The following is a 13,541-nucleotide window of genomic DNA, read 5'->3' on the forward strand; positions in this document are numbered from 1 at the left end:
GCCCAAAATGCCAATGACCCATTTCTGTGTCCCCTTTATTGGGCCACGCATATATTTTAGGCACAAATCCTGCACCTAACTTTACGCACGTAGGTCCGAATTAAATCTAATTAGTTCCAATAATTGCTTGTTAAAAAGCCAATTATTGGCACTAATTGACTCACTGTTCTATTAAATTGCATGCGCAAATCAGAAACACACCTTAATTTCAAACACACATCGAGGGATAATGCGCTTCTTAGTACTTAGCGCTCACTAATGGCCATTAGTGTGCGCTAAGCTTTAGTAAAAGGGCTCCTTAATTTGTTGCAGTGTTCCATTGTGTTCCTGTCACATTCCTATGAATGTGTGAGTTCTTTTGCATGCACCATGACCTGCTTGCGACAAGGACATTTCATTTTTCATTTCATTTATTACCATTGATATACCGCCCTTATCTAGAGCAGTGTACAAATCAAACATGCATAATAAAACATTGCAAAACAAAACACATCAAATACAATACAAACTCATTAAAACATAACAAATAAACAGGTCGCTAAAATATGTCCATCAGCTGCCTAGATCACTATTTAGCCTACACCACCAAATGCTGTTTCAGCAGCCTCTTAAACAACCCTGAATTCTTCTGTGTCCTAAGAGTTCCAGGTAATTTATTCTACTCTGTCGGTCCAGCAACAGTACATGATGGGAGACTGTAGCTTTCTTTCTTCACCTCAGCTCCTCATTAACCATTTTATTCTCTCTATCTCCCTACACTTCTCTAGACACATTGGATCCGACACTACTACTCTACTCTCCAACAGCTGCCCATACGTACCTCCCTCTCCACCCACTGTCCACTTCCTCTGCCATTGTGCTCCAAGATATTTGACCATTCACACACAGCTCAGGAATTTGGCAAAAATCGAGCTGTATATAATTGTTATATATGACATTTACATTCCCATGTCAGTTCAGCTGATGGAGAATGAAGTGTTACAATAAGTCTGGAGACAGGTAGTGATGCAATCATCCTACCAGTCTCTTGCTATTAATATATGTCTCTTGCTCATTTTTAAAGATAGGGTAAATGGGGAGGGGGGTGCTGAATATAAATGGCTTTGTAAGTCATTCAGGTCAGTGAAGCATGTCATTGTTTGCAACTAGAGTTCCCTGAACACACGGTTGCCCTGATAGGCACACCATATATTTTTCTCATACGTATAAACCCCCACAAATAGTATTCAACATATTTAACAAATATTAAAATATAATGAGATGCAAGATGCATCTCCAAAGCTAGAAATAGCTCCAAGTGTTTAATATTATGACCTTAATGTGTCATCTGTAGAGCACTTGAAGTCTGAATACTAACAAAGTATAAATAATTTCTGCAGATTTTGCATTAACGTACATTTTATTATGATTTATTTTTTGGGTTCTGTGAAAGATGAAGTAAGTTCTTAAATGTTAGCATTGCTAATGATTTTAATGAGGCATTAAAATGTTACAGTGTTGTAAGAACATTTTTCTTTTAATATTATTTCATTAATATTTTACATGGATTGTGTGGTGAATAGATTAGAGAACCCAGAGTAAGAATCCAAAAAGTGTGAAAGTATTTTAACACAGAAACAAAAGAAAAAGCTACCCTGAACATCCCTGTTGGGAATGAATGATGATTACGGTCTGTGGTCACCTGCAGGTACTCAGGATTACATTCTTTGGTCAGGGTTAGAAAATTCTGTGGCACAATTCAGGAGATATATTGTGGTGATTCTGCAGCATGCTTGCATGCATTTGCAAATTGTGCATTATTTAACATTCAATTAAGCTACACGTATTAAAAATTCTTTAATATTTTAAATGGTATTAAAAATAAACAGCTTTCTAACCTTTGTTGTCTATGCCTGAATATAATTATATCTCTCGTTTTAAAATTCCAGTCCTTTGTTTCCATTTTCTTTTACTTTTCATCAGAAGTGTAGCTAGACCTCAATTTTTAGGTGGGCCTGAGGGTGGACTGGGTGAACCTGACCCACACATTTCTTCTCTGTTCTCCCCCTCTCCCCAAAGCAGTAAAGATGAATACCTTGGCTGGCGGGTATTCATGAGCCCTGCCAGCCGAAGAGTCCTTTCTGGAGTGCACATATGCATGGGGATGCTAATTGAACTGAGCATGTGCAGGAGGTGGGGGGGGGGGGGGGGGGAAGGCGTGCCGGCATCAGCAGATGGAAACCCGTTGCTGACTACAGCAGGGATGAGACTGCTCAGGAGACTCGAGAAAGGACTCTTCAGCCGGCCAAGCCCAGGGATCCCCACCAGCTACACCAATGATGTAGTCACCAATTGGTGGGCCTAAAGCAAAACTGGGTGGGCCCCTGCCCACCTGAGCCCACCTGGGCCCACCCATGGTTACGCCACTGCTTTTTATACCTTTTATTTATTCCCTTCATATTTTCTCCCTTTTATCTCCCTCCCCACAAGTACCTTCCTCTACTGTTTCTTCATTTCCTCTCATTCGGGACGCCGTAGGAAGAAAATAAAGATTAAGATCTACCCAAGAAAACACCTAGAAGAAAAGTGCACGTGTACACAGAAAGGAGCAAGTTGGAGAGCAGCAGCCGCAGTTCCTGCATTACCAGTTTGGCATCTTTCAAGTATAATTGTCTTTTTCAAGACAAGTATTTTCTTACAGTGGATAATTGATATCCTTGGAAATTAACAGCATCTATAGACCCATGACCCAGGCAGCGTCAGCCGAAACACAGACTGTGTCGGGTCTGACTAATAAAGTCCAACTGAGACGCCCCCAACTTGAAGGCTCCTTCTGCTTTTTTGCCATTTGCTTCTGCTTCTGTGCTTTTGGATTCCTTCTCCTTTCTGTTTCTTACAGCCATTTTTGAAAATGACCATTGGAGCACTTACTGCCACCTATTTTGAGGGTGGGAAGGGCTCCCATATTGTCCGTGCACTAACCAGTTAGCATGTGGTAATGTAGATGTAGGAACTGTCCACTCCAATTCGCCCCCTAAAAAAAGTACAAAAATGTATTTACCCCTGGATTCTATATAGCGCGCCTAGAGATATGCACCAAAATCCAAGCATATTCTGTAACAACACGCGTAACTTAATTGCTTAACAAGCCAATCAGTGTTGAAAACAACACTTGACAAGCAATAATGAGCACTAATTGGCAATATTTAGAATTTACATGCACTACTCGCTAAGCATATTCTGTAACGCAACTTCTAATGAATGCAGCCAAAACCAGGCATGGTTATAGATGGGGAAATGGGCATTTCATGGGCGTTCTGAAATTTGCACATGTAGTTATAGAATATGGCCCAATGCATGTAAATCTACATGCAGGGATTTATACTATATTTTCATTGATGTAAATGGATGCGCATAGTTTTAGGCGCTGGGATATCAAGTAAGCGTAATTCTGTATACCATGCCTAAATCTAGATGCCACTTATAGAATAAGCTTAGGTGTAAATGTTTTCTGTGTGGATTTTTTAGGCGCTATATATAGAACTCCCCCCTTAGGGTATAGTTAGCGCAAGCAAATGCAAAAACTAACACAACGCTTTAGTGTGTTTCGAATTAGTCCATTTTTGCTGTGTTAGGCATGCATTAGCACCTAACACAGCTTAGTATAAGAACCCCTAAGCTAACAGAGTTTTGTATTTTAACCTCCAGAGTATGCCATTCTGTGCACCTCGCAAAGAGGTTAATGTAATCAGGGCCGGTCTTAGCAAGTGCGGGGCCCTATGCAGACCAATTTGTTGGGGCCCCATCCTAGCCCCGCCCCTATACTAGCCCCGCCCCGCCCCTATACTAGCCCCGCCCCACCCCACCCATTGATAAGATTATTCAATTTTTAGAAAATTTTTTATTTATGAAATTTCAAATAAAGACAAATGAAGCTAAACCTGTACAGAAAAACTGATTGAAATAATAAGCACAATGCTATCATGAAACCCCACCTCCCAAGAAATTATTCAGTTTAAGTCCACAATTAGTAGTTCCAATTCTCATAACCCCGGGGGGTCAGAGGTGCGGACACACAATCTCTCCACTTCAAAACACTATACACAAACCTGTGCAAAAACACAGTCAGAACCTTACCAAACCATAACAGCACTAATTCCACGGACAGGACGAGCTACAACCTTATGAATGGAAAGGCAGAACTGTAATTACACCAGGCTCTAAAACATCAATACACTACCTTGTGAAAAAAAAAAGGGCTGCAAATACTACATGCTAGCAGGATACTGTACCTTGATCACACATGAAAAACACATGACACAACAAATATGAAGGCAAAATATGAAGTCAGACTCAGCATGCAGCAATACTAGGAAAATTGAAACTTACATGCAAAATATCACAGATGCACATTTCCAAAAGCTGACATATTCCAATTAATAAATTCTGAATAAAATACTTTTTTTCTACCTTTGTTGTCTGATCATTTAGTTTTTCTATTCGCTTTGGTCCCAGTGTCTTCTGTTTTATGCAGTGTCTTCTTTCCGTTTGATATTTTTTCTCTCACCATGTCCACCATCCTCCTGTGTCCTTATGTGTTCTGTCTACCATCTGTAGCCCCCTGTCCCTATCCTTTCTCCAGTTTCAGCATCTGCCTTCAAATTGTTCCGATCCAGCCCTTAAATTCAACAATCTCCCCTCCATCCACATCCAGCATTTCTCCTCTCTCCCCTCCACTCCTTTTCCAGCAATTTCTCCTCTCCCTGGGCCCTGCCATCCCATCCAAGTCCATCCTTGGCCCTCTCTGCCCTTCCCTCCTCCGCTCCATCCACATCCAGCAATTCTCCTCTCTCCCCTCCCCTCCATTTCCAGCAATTTCTCCTCTCTCTGGGTCCTGCCATCCCATCCAAGTCCATCCTTGGCCCTCTCTGCCCTTCCCTCCTCCATCCACATCCAGCAATTCTCCTCTCTCCCCTCCCCTCCATTTCCAGCAATTTCTCCTCTCCATGGGCCCTGCCATCCCATCCAAGTCCATCCTTGGCCCTCTCTGCCCTTCCCTCCTCCTCCATCCACATCCAGCAATTCTCCTCTCTCCCCTCCCCTCCATTTCCAGCAATTTCTCCTCTCTCTGGGCCCTGCCACCCCATCCAAGTCCATCCTTGGCCCTCTCTGCCCTTCCCTCCTCCATCCACATCCAGCAATTCTCCTCTCTCCCTTCCCCTCCATTTCCAGCAATTTCTCCTCTCCCTGGGCCCTGCCCTCCCATCTGTTCCTCTCTCCCCTGCCCCCCTCCATTCACCCATGTATCCAGCAATTTCCCTCTCTCCCTGAGCCCTGCCATCCCATCCATGTCCCTCTTTCCCCTGCCCCAACTGCCCGCCCTCTTCTCTCCCCCACGATCGATCCCTTTCCTTTTTTTTTCTTTTAAATTTACCTCCAGTCCGGCAGCGTCAGTGAAAGCGCTCCCAGTAAAAGCGCTTCTCTTTGCTCATTGACCCGCCTTCTTCTGATGTCATGACGTCGGAAGAAGGCAGGACATGGCGAAGAGAAGCACTTTTATGGGAGCGCTTTCACTGACGCTGCCAGACTGGAGGTAAATTTAAAAGAAAAAAAAGGAAAGGGATCGATCGTGGGGGAGAGAAGAGGGCGGGCAGTTGGGACGAGCGGCGGCAATCCCCGGGCGGGCGGAACTAGGTCAAGGCTGACTGAGGCGCACCGCGCGGGCCCCCCCTAAGCGCGGGGCCTTATGCGGCCGCCTCGGTCGCCTCGGCCTAAGACCGGCCCTGAATGTAATAACCTATGGGACTTATCACAAGCTAGGAACCTCTTTCCTGCACGTTTGCAAAAATGCAAAGAAATTCTGTACCCATCTTGCACAAGAAATTTTGTTACAGGGTCTAGAAAAATAAGGGCTCTGTTTACAAAAGGCGCTCTAGCGTTTTTAGTGCACGCTAACTGTGTAGATGCCCATAATATTCCTATGAGTGTCTACGCGGTTAGTGTGCTAAAGTTTAGTGTGAGCTAAAAATGCTAGCGTGCTTTTGTAAACAGGGCCTTATGACAAATAAGCTGCATTGTGGGGCCCTTTTACTAAAGCTTAGCTTGCACTAACATTAGCGTGTGTTAAATGCTGTATGTCGGAAAGAGTTAATGGTTTTTAAACCAAGAATTCTTTCATTGGTAGGAACTTTTGTTGTTAAATTTCCTTGCAGATGTATTATTTCTTTAAATGTTGTTAACTGTCTCTTTTTTTTTTGCCCTAAGAAGTTACAGGAATTTGTAGTAGCTAAGGAGAGTACGAGAGAAATCCCTGTTATGGTACCCCCTATTTAGAGTGCTGTATAGGCTTGCATGAATCAAAGCTCCTTCCGATCTTTGTAAATTTATTATTTCTTATGTCTTTAGAGTTATTCTAAAGTACTGTGTGTCTATTTCCTATAATCTTGGATCTCAAAATTGTGGACAAATTAATCAGATTTAATTTATTGGAATTATTACTTTACAATTATTGTGTTATTTCCATACATTAGATGTTTTTCATCTTGATGTAAATCATATTAAAATTTATAAATAAATAAATGCTGTATGTCCTATTTTATATTTATGGGCCACGTGGCAGTTAGCGCACTCTAATGTATGTTAGCACGTGCTAAACTTTATTAAAAAGGTCCGTGTGTGAGTTATCTTTTGTGTAAATTTTTGCACAGCAGTTTCCCCTGAATTCTATGGTAATGAACTGCTTTGCCTGATATTACATCGCAGGAGCTCATTAATACGGAATTGTGCACTGCAGCTTTCATAGGTAGCAGACTGTGCACTAAAGATTGCTATTTCTTAAGGGGAAATTTGCAAAGCCATGTCACAAAAGGAGTCTGCACTAGGGATGGGAATTCATTTGCAATCAAAACAGGAGAAAGGGAAAAAAAACCTTCCACAGTAATCAAGCAAGACAGCGTATGCGGTGTGATACTTGAAGCTGTCGCTTCACTGCTTGCGGTAAACATATGCTGATTGTATTTTTTATCACTGAGTATTCTCCTTGCTGTTTTATATCGGCAATCAGGACCCCTGAGGAAGGCTGATTGCCAAAACACGGCCTGTGTTGGGTCTGGTCTATAGTGGCATTTTTTATGTTGGAGAATAAAATCTTGCCATCTGATATTCAAACGAAAATGGCCGCTAAAATGGCACTTAAGTGGCTATCCACTGATTTTTAAAGTGATAGCGGCGAAGTTTGCTGGCCATATTTGGCCACCACAATAGGTGGTTGGTCTCACTTTAAGCAGCCAGCACTGAATATCAGCATGGCTGGTTAAAATCAAAACGGCCAAAGTTAAACCAGATATTCAATGCCAGTCACCGGAAACGGACCGGCACTGAATATCCAGGTTTAACGCCGACCACAGGAGAGAGCCTGGCTATCTCCTGCAGTCTGAATATCAGGGCCTTGATGTTTTGAAGAATACTGGACTTCTGGAATTCTTGGATTAGAAATATCAATAACGTATCCCATGTTGTTATAGGTTGTTATAAAAAAAAGCACAAATAACATGAACATTAATGCTTTATGGTTTACCAATAACTGTGCACACTCTTTTAAGCACGGTTAGTGCAGTGGGCTTTGATCCTGGCGAACTGGGTTCAATTCCCACTGCAGCCCCTTGTGACCCTGAGCAAGTCACTGAACCCTCCATTGCCCCAGGTACAAAATAAGTAACTGTATATAATATGTAAACCACTTTGATTGCAATCACAGAAAAGCGTTATATCAAGTCCCATCCCCCTTTCCCTATTTGTAAAGAAGGCAGCCATTGTGCATAAACAACCTATCATGCACCCACAAACCACTGCGCATGAGCACATCCCTCCCCCCGGATTCTATATATAACGCCCAAAATTGGGCACCAATTTTTGATTGTTGATCCAAAATGTGCGTCCAACTTAATTGATGAGCAAGCCAATCAGCACCAATAACTGGGTGCAAATTGACAGTAATTGGCACCAATTTGGGTGCACATCTTACTAGGCATTATTTTATAACAATGTGAGCCCAAATCCCATAGGGCCCTTTTACTAAGCCACAGTAGGGCTACCAAGTAGATAGTGCATGCCAAATCAACCTTATCGCTGGGGTAGCAGGATGTCAGACTCACAGAAACAGAATGAAGCCTTGCGCCAGAAGAAGAGGACCTCGGCTGGTGGGGGTTGGGGTCCCCCGCCAGCAAAGGTAGGCGATGGCAATAGCGGGTTGGCAACAGGAGGGGGGTCGAGAGGGTCGTCGGTGGGGGGGGGGTCAAAGTTGTTGGTGGTGGTGGTGGCGGCGGCGACGGCAGGGGGGGTCGGCAATGGTGGGGGGTTGGCAGTGCCGGGGGGTCTAAAATGTGCCCCCTCACCTCGGGCTCTGGACCCCCCTCCCGCCGAAGTCTGGCTACGCCCCTGGGGGCCACAGAAGCGGAAGACGTCCAAGTTGGGCACCAGGAATTATACCCAGTTTCAGCAGACGCAAGTCCTGGTGCCTAAGTTTGGGTGCCAAAATCAGCACTCAGCGCTAAACTATAATCGGGGCTCATCTTTGCGTCATTTATAGAATTCTCACCATATGACTTTGCTCCCATGACAAAAAATGGCCAAATGAAAACAAAGGAAACAGGCATTCCCGGAAACGATACAAACCAAAGATTTTCTGCCTGACCATCCCTATTCTGCACATAAAAAAAAAACATACAAAAGAGCAACATTTAGGCATTTTGGGGTGTTGGGGGACATTTTGCACATTGTTTTGCCTGAATATCCTTTCCTCTATAAGCAGAAAGCAGAAACCTTTCGAGTGTAGTTGTTAAGAAGTCTCTACAACAGAATTAAAAAAAAAATAAAACAAAAAAACTTTAAAACATTTTTTAAAAACATTAAAAAAAAATTTTAAACCCGTAGTAATCAAGGAACTAGAGTTTAGATGGTTACCCCTTTCACTGCCTGTAAGTCTGCAGACCCTGTACTTTTTCTTCTTCCAAAACAAGAAAAGTGAAACTGAACATTTGTCAAAATCAGTGGGTGAGATGATACAGGCTGGCCAGTGCAAAATCAGGACTAGGGTAAAACAGTGCGGTGCCAAAAGTATTGCACAATTTTCTATACACGTTAATATATCACCGCTCTAGGTAGCAACTCCTTATCAAGATGTTCATGTGTCCAATAGCAGACCTACTAGAGCAGTGGTTTTCAATCCAGTCTTCGGGTTGAATTTTCAGTATATCCACAATGAATATGCACAAGAAGTATGAGCATGCATTTCTTCCATTGCAAGCAAATATCTCTCATGCATATTCATTGTGGGTATCCTGAAAACCAAACTGGCCTGGTGGTCCCTTAGAACTGGGTTAAACAACACTTCTAGAGAGACGCAGATCAACATACTGCAGTTTGTTGTAAAAAATTTAGGGCCCCTTTTACAAAGTTTCAGTAAAAAGGGCCCTGTGGTAGCATCAGTGTGTGGATTTGGCGCACACCGGGGCTCTCTTTTACCGCAGCGGGCAAAAGGGTGTTTTTTTAAAAAAGGAAATGGCCATGCAGTAAGTGAGCTACTTGCCACGTGACCATTTCCCAGGGGAGCCCTTACCGCCACTTATTTTTACACCAGAAAATTAGTCTTTGGCACAGACTGCCTTTAGAAATTCAGAAAATAACATAATATTATTCCTTCAGGAAAGCGTTAAAGTCTTTTTTGTTTGATGAGAAAGATCCTTTTTCGTATCAATGTACTAGATATGCAACTGTAATTAATGTTTTACATATGCATTTGATGAGAAAGATTTTTTTTTTAGTTTCAATGTATTAGATAAGCAATTGTAAATTCTCCCAAGAAGGATTTATTGTTTGTAATCCGCTTAGAATCTTTTTTTAATTTACTGGAATATAGGAATCAAATAGCCTAGCGTAGCATAGCATATTTAGGAGGTGCTAATCCAGTGATAACCAGGCAGTGCACAGAGCTGCCCGGTTACTACCAGGTAAGCCCCTGGCACCAAAAAAATAAAAGTATTTTTTTCAGTGCTGGAAGTGGCACACATTGGGGGCAGGCACTACCCCCAGGCTTCTGCGGTAACTCAGCGGTAGTGCTGGATTGGCGTGCGGCAAAGCAGCAGTACAAGTACCGCTGCTTTGTAAAAGGGGTCCTTAGTTTTCAAGTTATAATATCTTAATATAAAACCATTTAATATAGGAAAGTCTAAAGTAGTCTATTGTTGTGCAAAGATATGAACAAGTTAAAAAAACAAAACCAAAGAATAATTTAATATCAATCTGTCTCTCAACCTGTCCCTCTCCATCTAGTATCTTCCTCCTGCTTTTTCTGTGTGTTGTCCACTTACGTGTGGTTCATAATTCTAGCCATCCATCACAGTATTATCTGATCAAGTGTGGTTCTATTGCCTGAGCCGCAAGCCTCGATATCCTGATGAATATTAATCCATGTAAATTTTGGGTTTCCTCTGGGCCAATCTCTTTACCTGCATTTGTAGTACCTTCCTGCAATGTAAATTTCATCACGTCTTGCTATTATCTCCTCTGCAATCTCACCCACCTTTAGCCTTTTCCTAATGTCTTAGTCTCTGCTCTTGCCATTTACCTATCACTTTCTCTTGTGTTATCATTCATGTATTCACATAGGCCTGTATTCATCCTTCAGTCTATCTACTGATTTATCCACAGCTTAAACAAGTATTTATATATCTTGTTTAAATATCCTATTCATATCTACTTTTTCTCCTACATAACCACAAAAGTATACTTTTAGCAAATATTTTAACTCTATAAAACTGAGAACATTACAAATTTAATTTTTCTCTTTATGATTTTAACTTTCCAAAGGTTAGCACAGCAAACGTTTGATTGAAAATACAGTACAGCAAGCCCTGAAGAATTTACCTATTTGTAAGGTTTGGGGTTTTTTTTTTTTTTTTTTGCTGTTTAAGTAAAGATGTGTCAAAAACACTAGTTTGAACCTCTAATTGCATTTCCTTCTTCCCTCTTGGGACAGCTAGCATGCTTACCAGAAGATAGCGTGGCAATTATACAAAGATAACTAGCAATGTGTAAGCAAAGGGAATACTGTGAATTCTTGCTTTCTCAGTTTGATCACAGTTTATGTGCCATTTTACTAAGACTAGATAAAACTCCTCCAATCCACGCCTATCTGACTTGAATTTACTCAGAAAAGCAGAATCAGGTTTAGGATGGCCTAATCTGATTTTTGAATTGGGGAGATGAAGGAATCGAAATGTATTTGGATCAGTTTGGATTTAAATGATTATTTAAGAATTTGAACAATTTGATATGACAATTTTGGACCATCAGCCGGGTCATTATGGAAATCCCACTTCAGCTGTGATCGATATTTGTCCGTCCTAAAAAGCAAATAGTCTGGTATTAACTGAGCCAGTTCACAAATGGCTCTGAATTTATCCAAGTTTATTTCACTACGGTGTGTCAGTGCAGCTGTGATCGTCTGAACCCCACTCCAGATGGGTTTCAAATTTAATCCAAATCAGTTGAAAAATGCAAGTTTTTTTTTTTTTTTTGGGGGGGGGGGGGCAATCTCATTATACTGTAGCTTTACCTGTACTATTCAATGTTTTTAATAGTGCCATTAGAAGTGCTTGACTTATTCTCGGTGGTATGCTTTCAGGGAATGAGGAAAATATCCAGTTTTAACATTAGAGAAATACACACCGTTGCATATGGAATAATGAAAAGTTTGCACTGTATACAGTCTCTTAAATATTCCCCCTACAATAGTGTCTGTGTAAAGTCTCTGATTTGTATTTCATGTAGCTACTTCATGCCCTCTGTGTCTGTCACTCACATAGAGGAATCCGAGCTCTCTATTTTGCACATTGTTGGTGAGACAAGACATTTACAGGGCCCTCTAACCTTGAGCTGTTCCATTAGCGCATGGAAAGCACCTTGCAGCCTGTGACAAGCGCAGCAGATCGGCACTAAATCAAAAATCAGTGCCAGCCAGGGATCTAAGCCACCATGAAGGTCACAGCCATCAACAGCATGCCATCTCAATCCAAACAAAACAGCGCATAGAGGGGGATTTTCACCACTCAGAGAAGGTGACAAAAGATGTCATGTTACCGTAAGCCCTTCTAGTTAGCAAGACTGCAAAATGACCTTTCAATTCAAGTGCTTTAATCCAATTGTAACAACAATGAGGGTAATTTTTGGTAATTGCATACCCTGTAACTGACACTCTGGCTCTGTGCCCAGCCAACAATTTTTAACAAAGAATTTATTTTTTTTGGTGTTAAGATGACACGTTAAAAACAAGATCAAAAGTCCCTTTTTTCGTCCAGAGGGTTAGTGACATTGTTAGCTGCTATGATTATTTAAATGGCAGTGCTCCCCTGATTATTTATTTTATTTATGTTATTTACGAATTTATTATATCTCCATGTTAGAAGCAAATCAGAGCAGTTTACAATATAGTGACGATAGCTTTGAAGGTAGGGTAAGGAATTATTCCTAGTCTCTTTTTCTTCTTGTCATATTTTATTTTATTTTAATTTCCTTGCAGTCCTAAAATAGTTATGCCTTTTCTTGTTTCATATATTATCTTTCCCCAACTGCCCTCATCAGTTGTTTGTCCTATTCTCCTGCAGTACATGTATCTATGTGTTGCATGCCTGCAGTTTTGAAGGTCTGCATGGTATCCACCCCTCCCTCATTCACAATTCCACAATTCACTTAGGGGTCCTTTTACTAAGCCGCGTAAGCGTCTATGCGTGCCAAATGTGTGCCAAAATGGAGTTACCGCCTGACTACCGCGTGGCTCTTGTGGTAATTTCATTTTTGGTGCATGCCGATACGTGCATCTGAAAAATATTTTTTATTTTTGAGCGCGGGTAATGGATGCGCGCCAAGTGGCATTTGACGCACATAAGTCATTACCACCCGATTACCACATGAGTCTTTACCGCTAGGTCAGTGGCTGGCGGTAAGGTCTCAGACCCAAAATGGACGTGTGGCATTTTCAGCAAAAAGTTTTAAAAGGCCTTTTTTACAGGTGCGCTAAAAAATGGATCGGCGCACGCTCAAAACCCACGCATATACTACCGCAAGCCATTTTTCAGCACACCTTTGTAAAAGGACCCCTTAGACTCATAGAAACATGATGGCAGATAAGGGCCAAATGGCCCATTCAATCTGCCCATCCTCAGTAACCACTAATTCTTCCTTTTCCTAAGGGATCCCACGTGTTTATCCTATTCTTTCTTAAATTCTGACAGCCCTCGTTCTCCACAATCTCCACTGAGAGGCCATTCCACGCATCCACCACCCTTTCCCTGAAAGAATATTTTCTTTAATTTCTCCTAATCCTATTTCTTCTTAACTTCATCATATGCTCCCTCATTCCAGAGTTTTCCTTCAAGTGAAAAAGACTCGCCTCCTGTACATTAACGCCACTGTGGTGTTTAAACATCTCTATCATATTCTCTCTCTCCCTCATCAAACCAAGAGGTGCAGGAAATGCTTCAAACCTGTTAGTTGCTACTATGATT

The sequence above is a fragment of the Microcaecilia unicolor genome, chromosome 2 (assembly GCF_901765095.1).
Source record: "Microcaecilia unicolor chromosome 2, aMicUni1.1, whole genome shotgun sequence".
NCBI lineage: Eukaryota > Metazoa > Chordata > Amphibia > Gymnophiona > Siphonopidae > Microcaecilia > Microcaecilia unicolor.